This window comes from Sus scrofa, chromosome 14 (genome assembly GCF_054392235.1).
Source record: "Sus scrofa isolate SSC_HxYL_T2T_F1_AM1 chromosome 14, Sscrofa_HxYL_maternal_Yorkshire_Landrace_v2.0, whole genome shotgun sequence".
NCBI classification, from domain to species: Eukaryota; Metazoa; Chordata; class Mammalia; order Artiodactyla; family Suidae; genus Sus; species Sus scrofa.
The window spans coordinates 106,019,829-106,047,615 of record NC_139396.1 but is presented as its reverse complement, the minus strand read 5'-3'; the positions used below and the strand labels follow the sequence as shown (position 1 = coordinate 106,047,615).

Genomic DNA, 27,787 nt, shown 5'->3' with positions numbered 1-27,787 from the left:
CTGTCTGGATGATCTGTCCATTGCTGTAAGTGAGGTGTTAAAGTCCCCCACTATTATTGTGTTATTGTTGATTTGTCCTTTTAAGGTCCTTAGCAGTTGCCTTATATATTGTGGAGAACCTATGTTGGGTGCATAGATATTTAAAATTGTTCTATCTTCTTCTTGGGTTGATCCATTGATCATTATGTAGTGACCTTCTTTGTCCCTTAAAATATTCTTCATTTTAAAGTCTATTTTGTCTGATATGAGTATGGAAACTCCAGCTTTGATTCCTGTTTGCATGAAGTATTTTCTTCTACCCTCTCACTTTCAACTTGTATGTATCCCTAGAAGTGAAGTGGGTCTCTTGAAGACAACATATATATGGATCTTGTTTTCATATCCACTCAGCCAGTCTATGTCTTTTGGTTGGGGTGTTTAGTCCATTAACATTTAAGGTAATTATTGATATGTATGTTCTTACTGCCATTTTATTAATTTCTTTGGAATTGTTTTTGTTGCTCTTTTTTCTTCCCTTCTTCTCTTGTTCTCTCCTGTTCTGGTTTGATGACTATCTTTAGTGTTGTATTTGAGTTGATTTTTCTTATTTGTTTGTGTATCAATTGTAGATTTTTGGTTTGCAGTTATTCTGAAGTTTTTATATGAGTGTATGAGATTGTTTTAAGTAGTTGGTCTCTTAATGGCAAGTTCATCTCCAGTGTCCTGAATTTTTACCCACCTCTTCTCATGATTTCTGATTTTGGTGGAGTAAATAAGAAAAAAATACTAAATAACAAAAGTAAAGGGGAAACACTAAGCTGAAAAAAAATAAAAAAATAAAAAGGTAAAAAAAAAATAAAGCCACTGCTTCCAATTACCTGCAGTCATCCCATTGAGCAAAGCAAGGAACAAATTAAAATGTGGGGAAGTACTCCATCTTCAATGAAGCCATGACAAGGTGATACCTAAAGAACTGGGACCAATAACTCACATTACTGAGCATGAGGGACCTCATGCTAAGATTTACTTCCATGTGACAGCACATTGCAGCAGGTAGATTTTGGGAAAGGTGATCTTAGATCTCACCTACCACTCTGCAGGTTACCGTGGTAGTAAAAAATAACCCATCCATTATAACCAACTACACTGACTAATGCCAGTGTGCAAAAAAAAAAAAAAAAAAAAAAATGATTTGAGCTCTTGAAATTTAAAAATATTCTCTATATGCTCCTTGTGGTTCTAATAAAATCCTCCTGGTATGATAATTAAATAAAAATAAAATTTTGTCTGGATTTTACAGCCAAGCATCAGTTCAGAGGCTCTTTTACTTTTCCTTAGCTCTGTGTACACAATCATGTTTGACAAAGCAAAAGAAAGGAGGTCTGGAGAAAGAAGCCCACTCTACAAATTGCTCACTATCCCAGACTGGGGATGTCTCATGGGAATCAGAACCACTGGGGACTTTATCCTGATTTGCTCCTCCTGTGTGGTCCCAGCATCTGCCCAGCTGATGCATGAGGGGGAGGGGGCTTTTCAGGTTTTAGCCTCCTGCCTGCAGAGGAAGATGGGCACACCACATGCCCCAGGGGGGGGGGGGGTGCCCAGCACAGGGCTGCTTTGTAAATATGCTCCTGCATCTGTTCCTTAGGGGATTGAGAGGTTGCCAAGCAGGGTGTGACATGAGAAAGGAAGAAGCCCCCTCACTCTACACCCAAGAGGAAGTGCTCTGTCTGGGTTTCCTGTTGGCTCTCTGTGTCTGCCAAGGTGACATCAGCCAGCACACTGCAAAAATAGCAGAGTGCCATGATGGAGGACCTGAGCTCAAAGAAGTGAGCAGAGAGAAGATAATCTTTGAACAGCAGTGCACAATTTACACATTGTACCTAGATTTGTGAGTGGGAATGTGGGTGCAATTTAGAAATACGAGAAAGGCATGTGGAAGGGTGGTGACTAGCACTCACTTGGCACAAACATGGTGGGCAGTATTATTGACTTCAGAATTTGTGGGATCTGAGGTCACTAAGAAGAATTTCTAGCCCTTCAAGACACCCTCTGCAAATAAGAAGAAAAATCTGAATCTAAATTATCATAGAAACAGCAGGCACAGTCAGTGCAGTTTAAAGTGTAACCCTAACAGGGAGGTTCATTTTTTATTAAATTTATCCTTTTCACAAGCCTTTATAAGACCTGACCATATGCCCACATTTCTGCTAGAAGCAGAGGTCCAGTTACCACACACATATGCAACTTATCTCAGTAGGAGTGGATCTAGCAGCTAACTTATGTTCCTAGTGATACAGCTATTCTGATTTTCCTTCCAGGTAACATCTGCATTCTTCAGAAACTGGACAGAGAAAGGCTTAACTGAAATCCCTCTAGTCCTCAACATGGCAAGTGTCTTCCTTACAGATTTTATCCAGTTTTATTGAGATATAATCAATATATAACAGTGTGAGAATAAGGTATACGATGTGAGGTTTTGATATACGTAGACTTTGAAAAATGTTTATCAGATCCCCTGCCCTTTGGCATATCATTTCCCTTCTAGTAATGACTTCTTTGCATCTGCATCCTTTCTAGGACCTCCCTCCTTCCTTTCTGTCAACCAGTCAACTCCAGCCATGAGGGAAGAGCCTGAATGCCAACTATATACAGGATTTTGATTCTCGCCCAGAGAGATCCTTCCTGGACCCCATGCAAATTAGATAATGTAGCTTGTTCATGGGTCTTGGAACGTGAGGTGACAAAATGACATAGTATCCTAGTCTTTGCAGAATCCAATCAAGACTCCTGCCTCACAGCACAATAAACCCTTTCTACCAACAGTTATACGCCTTTGCTCGTAGTATTGATATTTCCAATCACCAAAGGAGTTCAGCGGAGATCCATGAAACAGGTTTAAAGCTATAGATACTCTACTTAAGAAGTGAGAGAATTTCACCTGCATTCCATTTTAACCCATTCCTTACGGAATAATGAGCTTCACATGATGTCAAATAATTGCCCTCCAGACATTCTTCAAGTAACAACTTTCTTAATTTTCCAGATTAAAGAAACGGTCATAACTGTCTCCCAAATCACATAAAGCCTGCAAAAAGAGAAATATGATCTCACCCCAAGCACTATGTGATTGGAACAAACACTGCAGCCTGCAGATAACACCCCTTCAAGTTTGGAGTCCATTCAGCACAGCTTTTCTTTTTCCTGGTTAGATCAATATCACACTGATACATGTTCTGCCAGCCAAGCTATAATGCTGCATTCTTCCAGGGCTCAGTAATATAAAGTGATTTAGTGCTATCAGCTTGAAAGATATTGCAATGAACACTGTGATTTATAAAACAAATGGGCTATTGTCCTAAATAAGTTTAAAATTATATAGACCTGAGGAAATAGAGTTAACTAAAGTTTTAATGCTCTTAGCCCATTTTCTGCTTAGCAATCTATACAGACACATAAGCAATTCAACTCAGAAAATGCAACAGAAATTTATAACCAGAATCCTCCATACATAATTTCCTTAACTGAGTGTACCTTTTGGCACTTATTAGTACACAAAGTCAACTTCCTACACATCCTTCTTCTATCCAGGCAACCGTCTATTTATTTACTGGACCCATAAATCACTGTATTCTAAACACTTGGTCTATCAGAAAAATATGCTAATTATAGAGGACAGCATCTCCTATATTGAATGCTAGTGGCATTTTGGAATATTATTTCTCGCTTTATCACAGAAGCGTGGTAAGAAATAGAAATGACGGGAGCAGTAGAAGCCAGGGGAATCTAGGCAATACATTGAAAAGCTGCCATCTCTTATTCTCAGCTCACATTGGTGAAGACAGCAGAGTGTGATAACAGTAGATGAGATATTTTCATTTAATCTTTTAAATGTATTGGCTTAGAAATGTGAGTGGAATTCACATGGGGCAATTCTAATGCTTTTCCTAGTTTCATCTTTTGCATGCACTTGAAAAAGAACTCAACTTTGGCAGCACTATGGACAAGAACTGTTATAACAGAGAAAAAGAAAGGAGGCAAACTGGACGAGAATTTAAAGAGCAACCTAGTCACAACCTGAAGATTTTCTGGTTGTTTTTGCAGAAGACTCTGGGCACCTAGAAACAGTATATAATAGGTAAGGTCAATTTTAGCCATTATAATAAAAAGGTCTCCAAATAGTGATTTTTAAAGAAATTTAAAAAAAAGTTTATTTTTTCATGTATAACAATCCTTGGATGTATGATCTCGGTTAAAGAGTAGACTCAATTTTGTTCCATATGGTTGTCCTCTTGGGCATTCTCATCCTCACGACTGGAAGAGGGGTCATGGTCATTTCTGTGTTCCAATGTGTAGGAAGGGGAAAGACAGAGATTCCAAGGCAAAGGGCTTTTCTTTTATTTGGAAGATGCCCCAAAACTATACATACCACTCCCCCCGACCATGTCCCATTGGCTCTAATTTGGGCACATGGCCTTACTAAGCCACAACAGAAGATGTGCAATATGACCTACAGCTGGGCGGCCAGGTACCCAGCTTAAACTTTGCCTGCAAACTTGTCACTGACATTTGAAGGGTATTTCCAGACTGATTCTTTACCTCCAAATGTCCTCCCAGACTACACTTAACCTCTTTCACCTATTTCGTGTTCTCTTCTCTTCTGGGTCCTTCTTCATCGTAGGATGGAATAAGTAGTAACATATTATTCTCAGATAGAGAAGCTTTAGAAGAAACCTTACAAAATTCTAACCCATACCCAGCCCAGGCATCTCAGACAGTACTTTGAAATATTCGATAGATTACTGAATCTCTTAGTAAATTGCAAGTAGCAATGCTGTCAAAGGTCCAGGATTAGATTTCCATATGGCACAATGTTTTTTGCAACAAAAAAAAAAAATTTGTCACCATGACCCAAAGCTGACAAAAATGACCTTGTTTAATATTCACACAGTGACATGCTCAGAACATTCACAATTGTGTTTCACTAAAAGTGTATTTGTATCCCAGCGACCAAGGACCCTCTCATCTATGTCATCTTCACGCTTACTCTGAATCCATCCTCCTCAGAACTGACTCCCACAGCCCTGTCACTCCATGCCACAACCCTATCCTACAGCCAGCCATTTAAGAGCCATCAGCCATGAGTAGCTATAGACTCACTTTGGGATGCTTCCTGCTGCTCCTAGACTCTTGTGCCCTTGACTGCTCTCTTTGTTTTGCCCATCTTCAATCTAACAGCAAAATTAGCCCTTTTTTCCAGTATTCCTCTATAGAGAACAGAACAATTTTTCTTTTTGCCTCTTTGAGAGTTACCTTTCTTTTCTCTAAACTCCCAATACTAGGGGAATTCTAGGTTCTGAGAAATGACCTTTGCAAAAGGTGGCTCATAACCTTCTCCAAATTAATACTTTTAAGAGAGAAAAAGACATGAGGTGTAATTATGTAGGTGTAAACTGAGGTTGTCTTTGGCAAATCAGATACATGCAGTGCCCCTCACCCCCCAACGCCTTTTTTATAAAGCACCTTCCCTAAAATGACTTGTGAGGGATATAATTCTACTTCAAGATTCATATGTAAATTACCACTCTGAGAGAATATTCTAAAAGCTTATGCTGGAGAATTTTGATCAATTATAATGAAAAAGCCTTAAAAACTAGATCAAACTCAAAGAAAATACGAGCTTCCCTTAAGTCACCTCACCGAACAAGTGACACAAGGAAATGTCATTAAAAGGAGTAGAGGCAAAATCCTCTAAATGGTCTTCTGAAAGGAGGTCAGTAAGAGCCAGAAACTTATTGCGATTTGCAGGAAAAATGTGAATTATGACACAAAATATCACACTGGATACATAGCTTCATAAATATTCTTAATTTTTTCCATAAAATCACAGTGATGCAAGTATCATATCAAAATCCCTATTTTTAGAAAAGAAATTGAACTTTAGTATGATTAAATGATTTGACTGGCAGAGCAGAAATTCAAATTCAGGTGTATGTGACTGGACACAGTCCAAATGAAAATACATGGCCCAGGTAGACCCTCCAAAGTACTGCCACACAGAACTTTTAACAGTTGTACTTTTGGCAATTGAGACAATTACTTTTTAACATCAGTGATTTCAGAAAGTCACCCTCTAAGCATGTTTTCATGTCTAGAAGATCAGCTATTGACCTAGTACCTAACTGAAACATTTCTAAAACTATTTTATGTCCAGAAAACATATATATACACACACATACACATATGTATATAAAACTATTAATTGAACATTGTAATTTTGATTCAATAGCCATTTGCATTTTACTAATTCAGAATATAATATTCAAATTCAAAATATTAGTTTGTATAAATATGAGTTTATATTAGTTTATATGCTGCCATATAAAAAGTATATATCAATGTTTTTATTTCTCCTTTCTATTGAAAATAAGTAGCTGGCCACTGGAAATATATATATATATATACACACATACAAACAACACATACAACTCAACCACACACACACAAAAAAAATGCAGTTGAAAAACGGATGGAAGACCTAAAGAGTTATTTCTCCAAAGAAACATACAAATGGCAGGTAGGCACATGAAAAGATATTCAACATCACCAATTAGTGAAATGCAAATCAAAACTACAAAAAGGTACCACCTCACACCAATCAGAATGGCCATCATTAATAAGTCTACAAATAACAAATGCTGGAGAGGGTGTAGAGAAAAGGGAACCCTCAGCACTGTTGGTGGGAATGTACAACCACTATGGAAAACAGTATGGAGGGCTCTTCAGAAAATTAAATATAGATATACCATATAACCTAGCAATCCCACTGCTGGGCATATACCTGGAAAAAAAAATTCAAAAATATACATGCACCTTTAAGTTCATAGTAGCTCTATTCAGAAGAGCACAGACATGGAAGCAAACTAAATATCCATGGACAAATGAATGAATGAAGATGTTGTTTATACATTTATAATGGGCTACTACTCAGAACATAAAAAAGAATGAAAGAATGCCATTGGCAGCAACATGGATGGAACTAGAGATACTCATACTAAGTCAGAAAGAGAAAGACAAATACTATGTGATATTACTTATACATTGAATCTAAAATATGGCACAAATGAACCTGCATACAAAATGGAAACGGACTCATAGACATAGAGAACAGACTTGTAATTTCCAAGGGGGAAGGGGAGGGAGTGCGATGGACTGGGAGTTTGGAGTTAATAGATGCAAACTATTACATTTAGAATGGATAAGAAATGAGGTCCTACTGTACAGCACAGGGAATTATACCCAGTCTCTCTCTTGGGATAGAATATGATGGAGGATAATATAAGAATGGGAATGTATGTGTGTGTATTAGTTATATCTATATTGATAAATAGATATATATACCTATCTATATATCGATATAGATATAGATATGAAAGACTAGGTCACTTTGCTGTGCAGCAGAAATTAGCACAACATTGTAAATCAACTATAATTGATTTTTTTTAAAAAAAGCCAAAAAAAAAAGACAGAAAATATGTATGGAATACTTGTTGATTATATATAAGTTAATCTGAGCAGAATGTTCTCTGAAGGATAAATAACAGGAATGCATAAAGATATGAGAACATAACAAAGAAAGAGAAAATCTCTTGTTAGACAAATTTTTGATCTCCAGTGACTCGTAGGTGGTTAAAGGGTGGGTGAAGCACGACTCTCCACCAGGAAGCCATGATTACTGTGTGTTTAACTCTTTAAAACCATACCAAAACCAGGTATTATCAAAAAAATAAAAATCATTTTAAAAAATACTAACCAAGGAGAGTCAATAAAAAAAATTACATTTGGTTGCCATGTATATTAAAATACATACATACATACCATCATACATTTTTTTCCAAATGCGGAAAAAGTAAAATAAATAAAATCACATAACAGTTATTTATATTTCCTAAATGCTTAGAAAAAGCACACGTTTGTGAGTCCAATTCTGATTTGTACTCGCTAGCTGTATTACCTGGGCGAAATCACCAAAACATGAAAACTCAGGTTTCCTGTCTTCTAAAAGGTAGTTAATGCCAACTTTGCTATGTGGTTAGGGAAGTGAATGCACCTGAAGGTTTGGAAAAACTGTTATACAGTAGGCAGTTCAAAAACATTTCTTATGGTTTTCTCGCCCTTATGCCAGTACTTTTAGCACTTTGGTTTACACACAACTTTGAGATATTCTGTAAAAGGCAGATTTCTGGGCCCCTGCCCCAGCCCACTGACTTAACCAAGTATGGGATGGATCACCAACATATTTATGCTAACGTGCTCAGCAAGTGACTTAGAGACTGGTGATTTGTGGAGCATACTTTGCGGGATGGTGCCTTACAAACTCTCTCTGAATCAACATTTGATTGGGATGGTGAGAAGATGATACCATCTTGGGTGTGTGGGGACAAGGAATATATTACTTCGCATTTAAGTAAAGTTCAACTCCTTGCCTCTGTCAGGCTAGGTTTCTAGATCGTCTAAGACAGAATCATGGATTAACTCCATCCTTACTGATAATATGATTTCTACCATTTCTTAACACATTCAGAGGCCAAAATGTAACAAAAGTACATCATACAGAGTTAACTGTTTCTGAAACGTGAAGCCTCCAAGGAATTTGCCTTATTACATGTGTTTTAGTAATTTCATTAATATTTAAAAGGATATTCAAGGCTATATAGCAAATCTGCCTCATAACTTTATTCTGCCTTCTGTTTTCCTGTTCCACACAACACCAATGGCCCTGCCTGTGGCATGCAGAAGTTTGTGGGTCAAGGATCAAATCTGCACAACAGGAGTGACTGGGAGCCACAGCAGAGATATTGGATCCTTAACTCACTAGGCCACCAGGGAATTCCCTCATAGATAACTTTAGAGATATAATTCTTATATATAATTCTATGCATATGAAAACACATACCCTCTATTTTTGTATAAATAATTATGTCTTCATTTACCTTGATTTTCTCTGATTATAAAATATCTTAGAACATTTTCCACATTTTTTCCTAAAAAGCTTCTCTTTTCTACTTTTATGACATATCAGTTTAGCACTGATGAGGGTCCCATAACAGATTTAACAATTATTCTGCTGAGGGACATTTGCTTTCAACTTTTCATTGTTTCAGTGAAGTGATGAACATACTTATTGGAAAATTGCTATTCATTGTGCTAGGATATCTGTAAGGCTAAACCCTAGAAAGGGAAGTGCTGTATCGAAACATAGGTATATTTCTAATTTAGAAAAAATCTACCCTCTATTGTAGCAATTTATACTTTCACATATACCTATGCTTATTTTACTATCCGCTCATCAACATATCAAACTGTTCTCTGCTCTAACAAGTAAAATTTGGTGTCTCATTATAAACGAATGAGACTTTTTTTTTTTTCTCTGAAGCAAACATAGACTTCCTTCCCACAAACACACCCTAATTTCTGGCTTTCTATTAATACTTTGATAATTATTTTCTCTTAAGTATGGATTTAATTTTAAATGAGAAATCCTTCTAGAAGAAAAATGATGGTGGCATTATAAATCACAAAAGTTGATGATGATCAGCAATTTCCATGTCCATTGCCGATGCATGTCCAGAATTAACTTTCCCATCCTGACTTATTTTGCAGGAACAGACAATTCACAGGCAAACGTGAGGGTTCATCTATTAAAACTATAAAATTTGCATATATTTGCAAGCTAAAAGAACTTTCAAAATGTTCAGTTTTTCCTTTCCTTGTTAGGGTACATTTATTTCCTTACACAGGACCTTCTGCAAAGTCCAAATGTTGGTGAGAAGAGCTAGAAGGCAGGGACAATAGATCCATCCATGCACCAGACTATGACAATGTCAGCCAACACGCCTGGCAGTGCCATTACAGGAATAAGTGGAAATCAAAGCAGCAGTGTTTAATATTTATTGAAAATACAATTTTTAAGACAATGAAGAGATTAAAATAACATGCATATTTATACTTTCATTGTATGAGAAGATATAAAATTGTTTAAATAAGTCAGTACTTAAAAAAAGTTTTAAAAAGATAAGGTTTTTATTTCCTATGAGCAAAAAAAATAAGGCTAAAACTGCTAAAGTAACTAGGGAAAATGAATATGATATGGCATATTAAAAAATGTCTAAAAATTTTAAAAGTGAAACTTTTGTTCTAAATACAGAAGTTAATTCAAAGAAGTGATTTTATAAGGTATTTTGCTGAAGAGTTAATTTTTATTTAATGTGACACTGAAAAAGTGGATACATCAAGAATATAAAGGAAAATAGGAAAATATCTTCAAAATGAGTCAAAACCAATTTTTCGTTATCTCTGAAATGAAACAGTTTTCAGAATTCTTTTACATTTTCATAATCTTGCCTCCTTTGCCAAATATTAATTGAATATAGGTGTCGGGGTTTATTTATGAGTTCTCTATTCTGTTCCATTGGTCTGTATGTCTGTTTTTGGACCAGTACCACACTGTCTTGATTACTGTAGCTCTGTAACATTGTCCGAAGTCTGGGAGAGTTAAGTCTGCTGCTAGGTTCCTCCCCACCAGGATTGCTTTGGCAATTCTGGATCTTTGATGGTTCCATATAAATTTTGGGATGAGTTCCCATTGTGGCACAGTGGAAACAAATCCAACTAGTACCCATGAGGATACAGGCTTCATCCCTGGCCTTGCTCAGTGGGTTAAGGATCTAGTGTTGCTGTGGGTTGCAGTGTAGGTTGTAGAAAAGGCTTGGATCTCATGTTGCTTTGGCTGTGGCATAGGCCAGAAGCTGTATGTAGCTCTGATTCAACCCCTAGCCAGGGAACTTCCATATGTCATGGGTGTAACCTTAAAAGAAAAGAAAAAAAGTTGGATTGTTTGTTCTAGTTCTGTGAAAAAATGTCATAGGTGATTTAATAGAGATTGCATTAAATTTGTAGATTGATATGGTTGGTATGGCCATTTTAATGATTTGAATTCTTCCAAACCAGAAGCATGTGATATCTTTTCATTTCTTTGAATCATCCTTAATTTCATTGATTAATGTTTTATAGTTCTTAACATATAAGTCTTTCACCTATTTGGTCAGGTTTATTCCTAGGTCTTTAATTTATTTGAGTGTGATTTTAAAAGGTAATATATTTTTCAAAAAGCCATGAGAGAATACTATGAACAACTGTATGGCAACAAATTTGACAACCTAGAAGAAATGGACACCTTTCTAGAGAATTACACCCTGCCAAAACTGAATCAAGAAGAAATAGATCAACTAAAAAGATCAATCTCTAGAAACGAAATTGAGTATGTCATAAAAACATTCCCTACAAATTAGAGTCCAGGACCAGGTGGCTTCACAGGTGAATTACACCAAACATACAAAGAGGAGCTTATAGCCATCCTCCTTAAACTTTTCAAAAGGTTGAAGAAGAAACACTCCCAAAGACATTCTATGATGCCAACATCACCCTAATTCCAAAACCAGACAAAGATACCACCAAAAAAGAAAACTATAGGCCAATATCTTTGATGAATATAGATGCAAAAATTTTCAACAAAATCTTAGCCAACCAAATCCAACAACTTACAAAAAAGATCATATACCATGACTAGGTGGGATTCATCCCAGGTGCACAAGGATGGTTCAACATATGCAAATCAAAGAACATCATACACCACATTAACAAAAGAAAAGTCAAAAACCACGTGATCATCTCAACAGATGCAGAAAAAGCATCTGACAAAGTCCAACATCCATTCATGATCAAAACTCTTACCAAAGTGGGTATAAAGGGAACATACCTTAACATAATAAGAGCTATTTATAACAAATTCACAACAAATATAATACTCAATGGAGAAAAGCTGAAAGCCTTCCCACTAAAATCTGGAACAAGACAGGGATGTCCACTCTCACCATTGTTATTCAACATAATACTGGAAGTCCTTGCCACAGCTATCAGACAAACAAAAGAAATAAAAGGCATCCAAATAGGAAGAGAAAAGGTAAAATTGTCACTGTATGCAGATGACATGATTTATATTCAGAAGACCCTAAGGACTCAACCCAAAAACTACTTGAAGTGATCAACAAATTCAGTAAAGTAGCAGGATATAAGATTAACATTCAGAAATCACTCACATTTCTGTATACTAAAGATGAAATATTAGAAAAGGAATACAAAAATACAATACCTTTTAAAATTACACCCCAAAAAATCAAATATCTGGGAATACACCTGACCAAGTAGGTGAAAAACATATGCTGAGGACTATAAACATTAGTCAAGGAAATTAAAGAAGATGTAAAGAGGAGTTCCCATTGTGGTGCAGTGGTTAACGACTCTGACTAGGAACAATAAGGTTGCAGGTTCAAGCCCTGGCCTTGCTCAGTGGGTTAAGGGTCTGGCATGCCATGAGCTGTGGTGTAGGTTGCAGACACGGCTTGGATCCCGCGTTGCTGTGGCTCTGGAGTAGGCGGGCGGCTACAGCTCCGATTCGACCCCTAGCCTGGGAACCTCAATATGCTGTGGGAGTGGCCCAAAAATGACAAAAAGTCAAAAAAAGAAAAGGTGTAAAGAAATGGAAAGATATCCCATGCTCATGGGTCAGAAAAATTAATATTGTAAAAATGGCCATACTACCCAAAGCAATCTACAGATTCAATGCGATACCTATCAAATTATCCATGTCATTCTTCACAGAACTAGAACAAACAATCCAAATATTTATATGGAACCACAAAAGACCCAGAGTCGCCAAAGCAATCCTGAGAAACAAAAACCAAGCAGGAGGCATCACTCTCCCAGACTTCAAGAAATACTACAAAGCCACAGTCATCAAAACAGTGTGGTACTGGTATCAAAACAGACAGTCAGACCAATGGAACAGAATAGAGAATCCGGAAATAAACCCTGACACCTATGATCAATTAATCTTTGACAAAGGAGGCAAGAACACAAAATGGGAAAAGACAAGTATTTTCAGCAAGCATTGCTGGGAATCCTGGAAAGCTACATGCAAATCAGTGAAACCAGAACACACCCTCACACCATGCACCAAAATAAACTCAAAATAGCTGAAAGACGTAAACATAAGACAAGATACCATCAAACCCCTGGAAGAGAACATAGGCAAAACATTCTCTGACATCAACCTCACAAATGTTTTCTCAGGTCAGTCTCCCAAAGCAACAGAAATAAAAGCAAAAATAAACCAATGGAACCTAATCAAGCTGACAAGCATTTGCATGGCAAAGGAAATTAAAAATAAAACAAAAAGACAATTTACAGAATAGGAGAAAATAGTTTCAAATGATGGAACTGAAAAGCGATTAATCTCTAGAATATACAAACAACTTCTACAACTCAACAGCAAAAAAGCCAACAACAAAATTGAAAAATGGACAAAAAAACATGAATAGACATTTCCCCAAAGAAGATATGTAGATGGCCAATAAGAACATGAAAAAATTCTCAACATCCCTGAATATTAGGGAAATGCAAATCAAAATTACCATGAAGTACCATCTTACAACAGTCAGAATGGCCATCATTAATAAGTCCACAAATAACGAATGCCAAAGAGGGTTTGGAGAAAAGGGAACCCTCCTGCACTGTTGATGGGAATGTAAGTTGGTACAACCACTATGGAAAACAGTTTGAAGATACCTTAGAAAACCATACATAGGGAGTTGCCGTCATGGGGCAGTGGAAATGCATCTGATTAGGAACAATGAGGTTGCAGGTTCAATCCCTGGCATTGCTCAGTGGGTTAGGGATCTGGCATTGCCATGAGCTCTGGTTAGGTCACAGATGTGGCTTGGATCTGGCATTGCTGTGGCTCTGGCATAGGCCGGTGACTACAGCTCCTATTAAACCCCTAGCCTGGGAACCTTCATATGCCTATGGTGCAGCCCTAAAAGGACAAAAAAAAAAAAAAAAGAAAGAAAACTATACATAGAACTACCATATGACCTGGCAATCCACTCTTGGGCATATATCTGGAAAAAAACTTTCCTTGAAAAAGACACATGCACCCGCATGTTCACTGCAGTACTATTCACAATAGCCAAGAGATGGAAACAACCCACATGTCCCTCAACAGATGACTGGATTAGGAAGAAGTGGTATATGTACATTATGGAATACTACTCAGCCATAAAAAAGAACACAATAATGCCATTTGCAGCAACATGGATGGAACGAGAGACTGTCATACTGAGTGAAGGAAGTCAGAAAGAGAAAGACAAATACCATATGATATCACTTATATCTGGAATCTAATATAAGGCACAAATGAACCTTTCTACAGAAAAGAAAATCATGGACTTGGAGAAGAGACTTGTGGTTGCCAAGGGGAAAGGGGAGAGAGTAGGATGGACTGGGAACTTGGGGTTAATAGATGCAGACTATTGCCTTTGGAATGGATAGGCAAGGAGATCCTGCTGTATATCACTGGGAACTGTCTAGTCACTTATGATGGAGCCTGAAAATGTGAGAAAAAAGACTGTAAACCAGCTATAATGAAACAAATTTTTAAAAAATCTTTCCTGTAGAAAAAAATGACTATTATTACTTTAAAAAAACAAAAATAAAATGTATCATATTTTTATATTCCTTTTCTAATATTTCATTTTTAATATATAGAAATGCAACCAATTTCTGAATATCAATCTTGTATCCTGCTATTTTGCTGAATTTGTTGATAACTTTGAGTATTTTTTGTGTGATTTCCTTAGGGTTTTCTATGTATAATATCATGTCATCTACATATAATGACAATTTTACCTCTTCTCTTCCAATTTGGCTATCTTTTGTTTGTTAAATTGCTGTGGCTAGAACTTTCAATACTATGTTGAATAAAAGTGGTCTTTTCAAGAAGTCGTTCTGGGGAAACTGTACAGCTGCATATAAATCAATGAAACTAGAACACATTCTCACACCATGAACAAAAATAAACTCAAAATGGCTGAAAGACTTAAACATAAGACACCATAAAACTCCTAAAAGAGAACAAAGACAAAACATTCTCTGACATCAGCTATACAAATGTTTTCTTAGGTCATTGTCCCATAGCAAGAGAAATAAAAACAAATACAAACCAATGGGATCTAATCAACTTTCAGGTTTTTGCAGAGCAAAGGAAACCATTAAAAAAAAAAAAAAGACAACTTACAGAATGGAAGAAAATAGTTTCAAATGATGCAACACTCACGAGCTTAATCTCCAAAATATACAAATAACTCATACAACTCAACAGCAAAAAAAAAAAAAAAAAGAAAAAAAAAGAATGGGCAGAAGACCTAAATAGACATTCCTCCAAAGAAGACATATGGATGGCCAATAGGCACTTTAAAAAATCCTCAACATCACTACTTATTAGAGAAATGCAAATCAAAACTACAATGAGGTACCTCCTTACACCAGTCAGAATGGCCATCATTAATAAGTCTACATATAACAAATTCTGGAGAGGGTGTGGAGAAAAGGGAACCCTCCTGCGCTGTTGATGGGAATGTAAGTTGGTACAACCACTATGTCAAACAGTATGGAGGTTCTTCAGAAAACTGAACATAAAACCTACATACGATCCAGCAATCCCTCTCCTAGGCATATATCCAGACAAAACTTTCACTCAGGAAGATACATGCACCACTATGTTCATGCAGCACTACTCTCAATAGACAAGACATGGAAACAACTTAAATGTCCATTGAAAGATGAATGGACTAAGAAGATGGGGTACATACATGCAATGCAATAGTAGTCATCCATAGAAAAGAACAAAATAATTCTATTTGCCACAACATGGATTGAACTAGAGACTCTCCTACTAAGAAGAGAATGGTAAATACCATATGATATCACTTATATCTGGAATCTAAAATATGGCACAAATGGATCTATCTACAGAACAAACTCATGGATAGAGAACAGAATTGTGGTTTCCAAGGGGAAAGGGGAGGGTGTGGGATGGACTGGGAGTTTGGGTTTAGTAGATGCAAACTATTACATTGTGCAGCACAGGGGACTATATCCAATCACTTGTGATAGAATATGATAGAAGATAATATGAGAAAATCATGTTTTTTTTAAAATATAACTTGGTCACTTTGCTGTGCAGCAGAAATTGACAGAACATTGTAAATAAGCTATAATACAAATTTTTTTAAAATAATTCTTTAGATAAAATGGGAATGGAGTTCCCATCGTGACGCAGGGGAAATTAATCTGACTAGAATCATGAGGATGCAGGTGTGATCCCTGTCTTTGCTCAATGGCTCTGGGACCTGGTATTGCCATGAGCTGTGGAGTAGGTCACAGACATGGCTTGGAACCTGCGTTGCTGTGGCTGTGGCGTAGGCCAATAGCTGTAGCTCTGATTTGACCCCTAGTCTGGGAATTTCCATATGCCTCTGGTGTGGCCCTAAAAAAGCACATTTAAAAAAAAAGGGAAAATGTTTAAGAGAAGGAAAGAACTGAAATTGCCTCTATGAAGACTTTGCTTATACTTTAAACTGAAATTAAGAATTTATGATGACAGGAGCCTGAGGCTGAATACTTCATTCTCAAGCTCAATACATCCTCATTTGTGATATTTGACAAATACATAATTACAAATTTAATATCCAAATAAATTCATGCTTTTTTTTTCTGCACCCATTGCATGTGGAAGTTCCAGGGCCATATATCAAACCCATGCCACATTAGAGACCCTATCTGCTTTAGTGAGAATACCAGATCCTTAACTTGCTGCACTACAAAGGAACTCCCTAAATTCACATCATTTTATTGTTAATGTTTGTATTCCTCATCTCCCTGCATTAAAAAAAAGACCATTAAAAAGAGCCATATTAAAAATAATGGTACACTTTTACCCAAACACCAAAGGAATACTTCTATGATTGAGGGCTTAGAAAACTGAAGTTTTGCTGCTTACAATTATTAATGAAAACCTTTTCTTTTTCATCTAGATACTCTTAGTCTTTTTAAAATGCCCCAAAAATGTTAGACTTATTGTTCTGCAACAGAAAGAGCAGATTAATGGGAGATAAAAGTAAACAAACGTGTTTAAACTATATAACAGCTTATATCTGATGTTAAAGCCTTGTGGGAAGATAAATGATTTTACTGACATAACATTTTTTCTCCAGCTTAATCACAATTTGCTCATTTTGTTCAATATATACTAAAATTTAGATTAAATATTTTGAAATACTTCTGATTGCAAAAATTAATGGATATTCCACGAAAGGCAATTTAAGAAGTTGAAGTGTGGTTTAATATCTGAAACATTATATTTTTTCTTTCTCTCTTTTTCCTACCCCCCTTCCTTCCTTTTTTCTTTTATATCTGCAGCTCTTTCCTCTTTATAATTAACATTAGGGCAATTCATTTTATAAACACACCTCATTAAGCATTGTTAAACAATATGGGTACTCTATCTTTGCATCTAAAATCGTATCAACTTAAAATTTATAGCAATTATCTCCATTAGCAGTAAAGTATTATAATCTGCTTGCGCATGAAACATTCTTTGTCTAAGGTTCTCTCCATTTTAATTATGCTTAATCTGATTCAGCACCAATGATGAAGGAAGTTCTGAGCAATATTTTGGAAAAAGGGATGAAGTGTGGTCCAGGTGAATTCTATGATATGGCCTGTCAATGAATGTCATTCCTCTCACTTTGTGTACTATTCAATGTTTCTTTCTCCAGAATTATTTTTTGCTGTCTTTTCTCCAAGAGAATTTGTAACTGAAACTGTTGGGTCTTGACTGATTGAGAAGAAAATAGGTATAATAAAAAACCTAGGAGTTCCTGTCATGGCTCAGTGGTTAACGAATCTGACTAGGAACCATGGGTTGTGGGTTCGATCCCTGGCGTCGCTCAGTGGGTTAAGGATCCGGTGTTGCCTTGAGCTGTGGTGTAGGTTGCAGATGTGCCTGGGATCCACAATGCTGTGGCTCTGGCATAGGCCGGCAGCTACAGCTTTGATTAGAACCCTGGCCTGGGAACCTCCATATGCCACGGGAGTGGCCCTAGAAAAGGCAAAAAAAAAAAAAAAAGAAAAAAAGAAAGAAACCTAGAATACATCTAAACAGAGGCAAAATCTATTACAACAAAACAAAATCCCACTATGAGTCACATCTAAAAAAAAATCTAAAAAGGAATTTTTCAATGGTGAAAAAAATAAAGACTACTCAAATGCGAATAAAATTAAATAAGCCTATCAATATTAATACAACAGAATTTAGATGTTAGGTAAATTAATCATGAGAGCTTAGAATGATAACATTATATTTAAAATTAACTATGTCAAAGAGGTTTTATTTGAAATAAGCAACAGATTAATGTTGAGCTATGCTGTAAAATCATTTTTAAATACAGAGAGGTAAATTATTATAAACACATCTGATTGGTAAAAATAAACAGCATCATTAACAAGGATAATTAAAGAGAAAGATTTTGAAAGTTGCATCTTTGAGTTAATAAACTGCCTTTTTAATGAAACATTTAGAAAAAAAAAAGCTACTTATTTGTCCATGATGATAACCCTTACTTATTCCAAAATCAGTATATTTAGCCACGTAGATATACAAATGTGAGCTATATGCTTATCAATCAAAGCTAAACATTTATTAGTCACAATCTCAGAGAAGAAACTGATGTAAACTGTTGCAATGTAATTTTGAACAATATTTTCATCCTTTATATTTTTAATCTCTGCCAAACAACAATTGGGAAAAGTAGGAAATCAAAGTCACAGTAACATCCTATTTTTTTTTTTTTTTTGTTTAAATTACATGCAGATAAAACAAAAAAAGGCATGGTGTGAAGAATCTTTATTATTAGAGAGAAAAAGAAAATAAAGCTTTTAACCTAATTTAACCAAAATTACACAAAATAACAGAGTCAATGCTCAAAATATGTTTTTTAAAAAGGTTAAAACATAAATGATTTTAGTAAGTAAAAAAATAGCTTAAATACATTGAAATTCTTAGAATATATTTAATTGCCTGGTAAACGCAGTCAATTAAAAAATATATATATATTTAGTAGTATGATACAGTTATTAAATAAATGGACAATATTTTCCTGAGTTACAGAAAAGAGAAAAATAGTAACAAAACTGTCTAAGTTCTCAAAAAACTATCCTAATGAAAGGGTTCATTTATTGGTAAATTCACTTAAAATACAAAGCAACCTTAATATAGCTGTTGCATAAAGTGCTCTAAAATTTGAGAAATAAATGAAGCCTTCTTAAGGTATTCTGTGAAATAAAATTAAAACATATCTAATGTAATAGAACTTTAATAAAAATGTAAGCCAGATCAATTTCATTAACAAATGTTAAATTAAAATCTTAAGTACATTATTAGCAGTTGCAATTAAGCAATAGTATTAAATTTATCCTATGAACATGAGGATATTTCTATACAGGCAAAACTATTAGTTTAATACATCATATGAAGAGCTTAATGAAAGTAAAGCATTCCATTAGCTGTATTTTGATTAAAAAAAAGTCTATGCACAAATTTTTATCCACATCCAATAAAATACATCGAAAATATATGGACTAACTCTTTAGAGTCTTATACAAACTAAAGATATTTTTAATAAACTATCTTATTTAATATTGGTTTGGACTGCTGATCAATACAATAATATGTGAAAAAATAAGAAAACTTAATTGAAGTCTATAAAGCTAAAGATGATTTATTGTCATATTGCACAATTTTAAGCCTGCAAAAAGCAACTCAAGTTAAATCTAATATAAATGTTGAATTCATAGTTATCCAGATATAAGCTAAAAATACAAAATGTCATACATTTCTTATATCATTATAAAATATATTACATATATAATATGTAAATAAATCTATAATCTAGGGAGTATTACAGAAACAAAGATACCTCTTATGTGGAAGAGCAAATGAAATTATTATAAAAGTGAATATCTCTAGCCAAGACTGTAAGTCTACATGCAAAATATTAATAGCACTTCTCCCTGGAGGTTGTCATTGCTGGTGCTTTTTTTTTTCCCCTTTTTAATCTGCACTCTATAAATATAATAAAATGGGCTTATGTTTCTATAAAAGTAGTAGAAATAAAACAAGTATAAAACAATAAAATTATCTTTTTTATCATTTAATGATATCAAAGTATGCAGATAAAGGAGAACAGAGAAGAAAAAATAAATTGTACTACCAGGAATTCAAACCCACTCAAAATCAAAGCTAATTAAAGCAATGCAGAATGACCTTAAAGAGGAAATATTATTTAAACCCCACTAAAGAAGAAGTCCATCAATTTACATACATAAACACATCAGCTATATATGTGGTAAGGAGCACATTAACCCAAATAAGGAAGGGTTCTTCAATAATAACTTGGCTATTTTATCATTTTTTCGATATACAGAATATCCATGTATTCTGACTTGTCCAGGCAAGTTCAAGGTCAATCCTCACAACAGTCCTCCTGAGCAGGTAGTTATTATCATATCCATTTTTCAGGTGAGAAAACTGACTAGACAAAGGCTTATTTTCCTCTTCTTCAAGCTATTAAGTGTTGGAGTGATACAATTTTTATTTTCATGGTTTTTGTTTGTTTGCTAGCTCAATGAAATTGAGTCCAAACTAGAAATTTGTCAGTCCCTTGGAAGCTTCTTTCCCTTACCTTGCATCCTTCATTAGGAAATAAATCTTGTGATGTACCTTGTTTAAATCTATCTGCATTTCCTCTTTAAATTTTCACTACCAATATACCTTTAGCTCAGGTCTCAGTCTCCTTTCTCAGTGCAAAAGTTTTCTCTAATTCATGCTCTTTTAAAACAGCGTTGCTCCTGGGTCACTGATGAGAGATGTGATGTTCATCTTCCCCCAAAGGTGCTAGGTAATTGTTCAGACAATGGAAATGGAGAAGGGACAGAGGCTGGACACTCTCAGACTTGCACACCACCAAGAATTAGAATGGAGGTAAAATAAGCTTGAGATGAGTGTCCCAGGTGCAAGAAATCCACAGCTGATTTCACTTCCTCCTACCAAATCATTCCTCAGAGCCAGGCTTCATCCTCCATTCCCCCAGTGGGGAAGCATCCTTAGGAAGAACCATGCTTGCAGTGTAACCCCTTCACTTTTGTGGGTTTGGAGAAAGAAAGACAGGAAATGACTGCCTGAACCTAATTAGTCCTCACCTGTGTTCCTTCTGCTCTCCATGCCTGTATACTACCCTGATTTTATTTGCGGTCTCAGCCTTATAACTTGAGCCGCCCTGGTGTGAATACCAGTACAGCAGGCCACACCACAGATGGGGAGAAGGAAGAGCAGAACTCCAGCAGGTCCTTTCTCCTGTTTCCGCACAGCCACTGGCTGCCTCCTAATCTAGGCTTTTGACTGCATATACTAGAAAGTTCAAAACTGTCTCTCTCCTCCACTGGTTTTTTTCCAGGGGTGCTTACAATGTTTTCCCTGTTTTTTTTTTGTTTTTTTTTTTTTGTTTTTTTTTTTTTTTGGTCTTTTTGCTATTTCTTCGGGCCGCTCCCACGGCATATGGAGGTTCCCGGGCTAGGGGTCGAATCGGAGCTGTAGTCACCAGCCTATGCCAGAGACACAGCAATGCTGGATCCGAGCCACGTCTGCAACCTACACCACAGCTCACGGCAACACCGGATCGTTAACCCACTGAGGGACCGAACCCGCAACCTCATGGTCCCCAGTCGGATTAGTTAACCACTGCACCACGACGGGAACTCCTGTTTTCCCTGTTTTGATGCTGCATCTCCAGAGTCCTTCCAGGTTGATGTTAAGGAAGTTAGATGTTTAATATCCATCTGGGAACCCCTCCTTCCATTAATTAGCTCCATCTTCTGCAACTAAAGTGATCTTTTTGAACAAACCAGAAAGACAAACAAAATAACCCTCCATAAATAGTTCAAGAAAGTTCTCAAGCCCCCAACTACTACTAGTGGCTGAAAGCTCAAGTTCTTTTCCTTTCATTTGTTTAGCCAGATCTTTTTTATTTCCCCCCTTCATTGTCCAAACACCTAGTGGAAGATGCCTAAATTCTATCTGCTCCAAGCACTGTAGTCTTTGCCACAAGGTAGAACCACTGAGGAAAGTGGTAATCCTTCAAAGGGATCCTAATCCATCAAGATCTGGAAGCTTTGTTTGCAGAAATCCTAACCTAGAGACATTAGTCTCAATGCTTCCCCTAATTACACGATTTTTTTAAACTCCCACTCAAAATCCCAAAGAAGAGAAGCCAGAAGAGAATGCTCCACCTCCACTGTTATACTACAAAATCGGCCTCATTTCCAGGCTGTAAGTTGAGCCTGGGTCACCAGGCTATTCTTCTGCTTTCTTGTGAGCTCACCTTTAAAGCCTGTAGAGTCTCTTCTTGCTGTGAATCTTAGATCACTTTGTCCTTCCCAAACAGGCCTTCTTCACTTTTGATTTTGGAGGAATTTGATTTTGGTTCTTGATCTTTTCCATCCTAAAAGGCCTTAAGCTCCTAATTATACCATCTGTTTATTCTTCTCTAGAATTCAGCATTCCAAGGGACCAGGGGAGGGGCAGGCTAATGAACACACACACATACGTGTGCATGCATGCAAAACACACACAGACACATATAAATGACTTAACCCTCATCCTAACCGACTCTGTCATACTTACAAAGCTAAAAGAGTCTGCTTAAATTAAAGAATGTTTGCTACAAAGCAACTTATTTTGCCTGCCCAAAGAATGAACTAGCAGCTTCTCCAGATCAAGATATAGAATCAATAAGGAAATGTTATTCACTTATTGGCTTTCTGCCATATTCAAAAAACTTACTGAAGTAAAAATAAAGTATAAATTCACATTATATTCATATAAATGATGTAAAGTGTTTATTAATCTAAGAGAGACATTAAATAATAATGAGGAGCAGGATTACTCATATTACATTAGCAAACAGAAACTTAACTAACCAATGAAAACAAGATATTCTTGGATCAAGCAACATGAAAATGTTCATACTCTTGGGCCAAGCAATTTCACTTCTAAGCTTCAATTCCAAAGAAGCAGCACAAGAGAAGTTCTCTATGAGCACATTTCACTGAAGCAACCCAGCACAGGGCTTAACTGAGAGTGAGTGTTCAGTCGATATGGAAGGCTGGATGGAAGAGAAAGAATGCAAAGAGAGAGTGAGGGGAGAGGAGAACAACTAAAAAGTTTCTAAATATGCTGCGGTGGAACATCTTGCTAAGTGTGGGCACCACAACTACCAGTACAATGGTAGGTAACATAAAGCTGACAACTGTGGAGCCCATGGAACCACATGGAAATATGCCCATAAGTGTGTGTGTGGAGGAGGAGAGGGGGGCACAGGGATCAGAATACAAAGCTGGCCAGCTTTAGAGAGAGTAACACACAATTCTCAGAATGTACAGGCCCAGCCTGGAAAAAGTCTGTCAGATGAAGAGCATAATCTCTTGGCATAGTCAGGTTGACCTACTAGTATGGTAGAAGTGAAATACTGACATTGTGATAAAAGCATTTTTGATAAGATAAAAACTGCAGTTGCCAAGGACCTGGGAAGTAAAGAAGGAGGCTCAAGGCAGCAGTATAGATCAAGATTCTCAATGCTGGCTGCCCATCAGTTACCTAGGCAGCTTAAAGTATATAGACACCTAAGCCTCATGTATAGAAATCCAGGTGTGTTTGTTCTGTATGTGGCCTGGGCAAGTGGGAGTTGAATCTCCCTGGTTGATTCCACTATGCAGCTAAAGTTGAAGCACAGGGGCACAGAGCTTTGCTACTCAATACTGGGTTCACAACCAGCAATTGCATGGTACCCAGAAATGCAGAACTTCGGCCCTGCCTGCGCTTGACCTACTGAGTCAGAATCTGAATTTAAAAAAAAAAAACCACCAAAACCTCACCAGGTGAGTACATGGACAATGTGGAAAGCACCAGCGTGGACAAGTAATAGCTTTGCTTTGTGCTGCTTTTTCTGTCACAGTCATGACCTCCTCAATTTAGAATTTCATCTTTTGTACTTCAAAAGACAGGATAGCAATGTTGTCTTTTGGAAATACTTGCTCTTTTTGTAATCCCTCTGCCTTTCTTTGATAGAAATTCAGCCAAAAACATAGTATTTACTGACATAGGTGAAAATGCAAGAGCTCACTCATTTTGTTCACACGATCTTAAAATTGGAAGTGACCTTAGGAATTATCTCTAATCACACTGTATCACAATGAAGAAGTTAAAGGCCACAGAAGCTAAAATATTACCAAATGTCACACAGATAGGAAGCAGCAAAGCCTAGATTTAGAACATCGTGGTTTTCAATAAATCACAACTGTCCTTTGGCAAAACAGTTTTCCATTGTAAAATTTGATTAACATTTTGTCATGTTTATACACAATAGTTTTCTTAGTGTGAAAATATCTATTTTTAAAAGCCTCAGATGAATTTTCATGGTTGAACTAAATGCCTAGGGATATGTGGTTATTGTCAAATTTTAACAAGTGTGTCCATATCTCTGAATGATGCAGAGAACACTTTCTCCTAGCTCCAAACTTCTCTTGGTAAAAATACTCATTGCCTAGACTAGATCTCCAAACTGCAAATGTGGTATATAAAATCCTCCTGATACAACAGAAACCCGATGAGGCATGTGGTTTATAAAACTGCTATGGATGGGATGGGTGTAAGATGACATAACGTTGCAGGTACCCAAGGAGTCTCACTTAGCAGATATGTGAATTATTAGGTAACTAGTAGAGATAAATCAGAGTTTCCCAAAGTTTTACAAATGTATTCTCAGGCATACACAGAAAATCTTGCTCAGACATAATTACTGAGCTCCATATGGATGGAGGATGTTTTGCAGTAGCATTCTCTTATGAAAAGACCCTTGGGATGGGGATAAGGGTTGCAAACTGTGCTGGGAAGCATGATTGATTTAGTTCCTTTCTTCTGTAAGTATACTATTTGGGCTAGAAGCAAGGGTAACATCTGGGACATTATTAGAAATACAGAATCTCAGGCCTCACCCAGACCTGCTCTATATGAATCTTCAGTTGAACAAAATCTCCAGAGTATTCATTCCCCCTATTAAAGTTTGAGAAACGCTAGTCTCATTCGCTGTTCCCAAGTGTGTCTCAATAACTGAATCTGAATACTGAATGCACCACTGATGCTTGCATGCCATCTTAAGACCTGAGTTTGAAACTTCAGAGGAGGAGCATGAAAATCTTTATTTTTAACCTTCAACCTCAACAACTTTACAAGATGACTTTATTTTTAACCTTCAACCTCAACAACTTTACAAGATGACCTTGACAAAGTTGGAAAGTCAAGAACTAAAGTCCAACAGAACTGAGATTGATGCCCGATCCTGCCACCTAGTGGCTGGATGTCATTAAAGATGCTATCTTCCCTCTCCAAAGTTCCTTCTTGACACCAAATGGGGACATAACATACTTCTGCAGATTTAGTAGCAGGACTAGGCAGGTGATCAGGAAGCAGTGCACAAAGGCTCCAAACTACTGCCTTACTTTTAGTAAGTGTGAAATGGAAGATGGCTATCAGCATTTTTCTTGCCTCCCTTTTAACACCTCACATTTGTCTTCTGAAAAATGCAGGTGGAAGGTATTGTCTAGGGTTCTTTTTCATTCATAAAATTTATTTTTACTGAGTAGGTGGCAGGATCCAGAAGCAAAGATGAACTCACAGCCTTGTGGGAGAGTCAGGTAGGTGAACAGGAATATTATAATGGAAACAGAAGTTTTGTTCACAGATGAATCATTTCATACATCCAGATAATGTTTTGGTTAGCTTGTGGTGAGAAGAGATCAAAGCTACTATTTAATATCATTAAAATAATCATTATTTCTTTCACACACGCTAACCCAGGCAGAAAGAAAAGAGCTTTCTAGAGCACTGAAAATAAACCCTTGTCACAGAGAGTAAGGCTTCTATGTGACTTCAATTGTGGTTGTAAATTAGCCCAGGAGAACACCCCAAACTGTAGCAAAATTATGACCTTATTTACAGTATATGCTTTATCAGTGCATCCTTTCTGCCAATTCTTTCCAACCTAGTATTTTTCATTCTCCGTAGTCCTATTATTAGCTACTACTTTATAACTGCTGGAGAATGGTTTTCCTCCAGCAATGGAGCCACTCACTAACATGCTCAAAGCTTGCAAGTTCCTAATAGAATTTCTGCCCTTCAGGAGCACAGGGTCATTGAGATCAACATGCTGTCAGAGGAGTCCAGGGAGGCTAGGCTCAGGGCACACTGGCCTCTTGGCATCATTTTAGTCTCTCCACACTCCCATCTTGGAACACCCATCTGCCTCAAAAAAGCCTGGGGTCTGTTTGTTTAATGAAGTCTGCTGTGGAAATCATAACTCTTTTCCCTGATGGCAGCTATAACTCCATTTATGATGTGTTTGAATGAGAAACTAGTCTTTGGGAAACTAGAAAATTGCCCTGTTTTAGGAACTCTTACAGCCTTTCTGCCTCTAGTTGCTGTGTTACTGTTTATGCCAAAATGCTACCTGACCCATTGTAAGGGAAACCCTTCAAAGTTACCTTACTTTGACCTCTTGTGAGCCTTACAGTAGCTGTGCTAGATGAAAGAAATATTTTCTTAACTGGGAAAATGTAGGGCATTTTACTTGAACAGACCAATAAGAATCTTTAAATATAGCTTCCTTACATTTTCTCTGAATAATTCAATAATGATCGATGGTCAAGACATCCTTGCACGGGTATGTTTCATTTGTTAGGAAAATTTTAGTGCTGGAAAGTCATTTCTTATACCAAAGAAGTTAATAAATTAATTTTTAGATTGCTGCTATTAAGTAGTTTTTGCAAATATTTCATATATGTAGATATAAATTCTAAATTAATTATCCAATAAAGTTGATCTTAATAATCATAATTTAATCAAGGTGACACTTATTCATTTTGAAAATCATACTCTTGCCTTCTCTGTCTACTGACCATAAAAATTCACTGTTTGAGGAAACAGAATCTAAAATGTCACCTCACTTTGATATGTTTCTAAGAACTATTTGAACATAAGAGAAGAAACAACTCAAAGAAATGATTCAGAAAATAAATGACTAATTGCATAAAGAATGTATATGAAACTGATTATTCTTAATTGTATTACCTTAATCTTATTTTAATTGTATCTAAAATAATTTTGAACTTTTTTCCTTGAGCTTTGAAGGAAGTTTTCCCCAGTAGCAGCTTGCCTCTCTACACTTTTGTTGTCAAGCCAAAGCAGGCTTCAAAATAAGAAATGAGTTGGCTCTTATCTTTCCAAATGCAAATTCAGATGTTACTTTCTCTCAGAAGCTCTCACTGGCTGCAGGACCACTGGGTATTGGATTCTTCTCTGGAGATAAGAGCTATGCATATATAGTTCATATAGATGGGATGATATAGATTACAGAATTTATCACATTGAATTGAACTAGAAAATGCCTGTCTCAATCCCACAAGTTTTCTGAGACTATTCATTACTATATTCCTACCACCTTCCCCTGGTCCTGGAACACTGAATATACTTAATAAATGTGGGTGTAATGATGGGAAAAAAACTATAAAATTGCCACATATATTTTAGTGTATATAGGATAGGACTACACATACATTTTACACCACACGAATATGATATAGATACACACACATGAACATACACTATATCACTCAAATATGACATTATCTGCAAGCAAGAAATTCCCAAATCATGTTTAATGCTTTCATTTTTTCCTTATCC

The 27,787-nt window shown here is 36.4% G+C and overlaps 1 protein-coding gene and 1 long non-coding RNA gene across 9 annotated transcripts in view; both read right to left on the bottom strand.

Moving 5' to 3' along the window:
• The window catches only part of NRG3 (neuregulin 3), a 1,098,475-nt gene that overhangs the window by 590,779 nt on the left and 479,909 nt on the right, over positions 1-27,787 (bottom strand). The gene's annotated exons all lie outside the window — the stretch shown is intronic.
• On the bottom strand, positions 10,236-15,287 carry LOC146396916 (uncharacterized). The gene is made up of 2 exons (XR_014828224.1): positions 14,453-15,287; positions 10,236-13,881 (listed from the first exon to the last, which is right to left on the bottom strand). It is a non-coding gene; the product is annotated as an uncharacterized LOC146396916 (long non-coding RNA).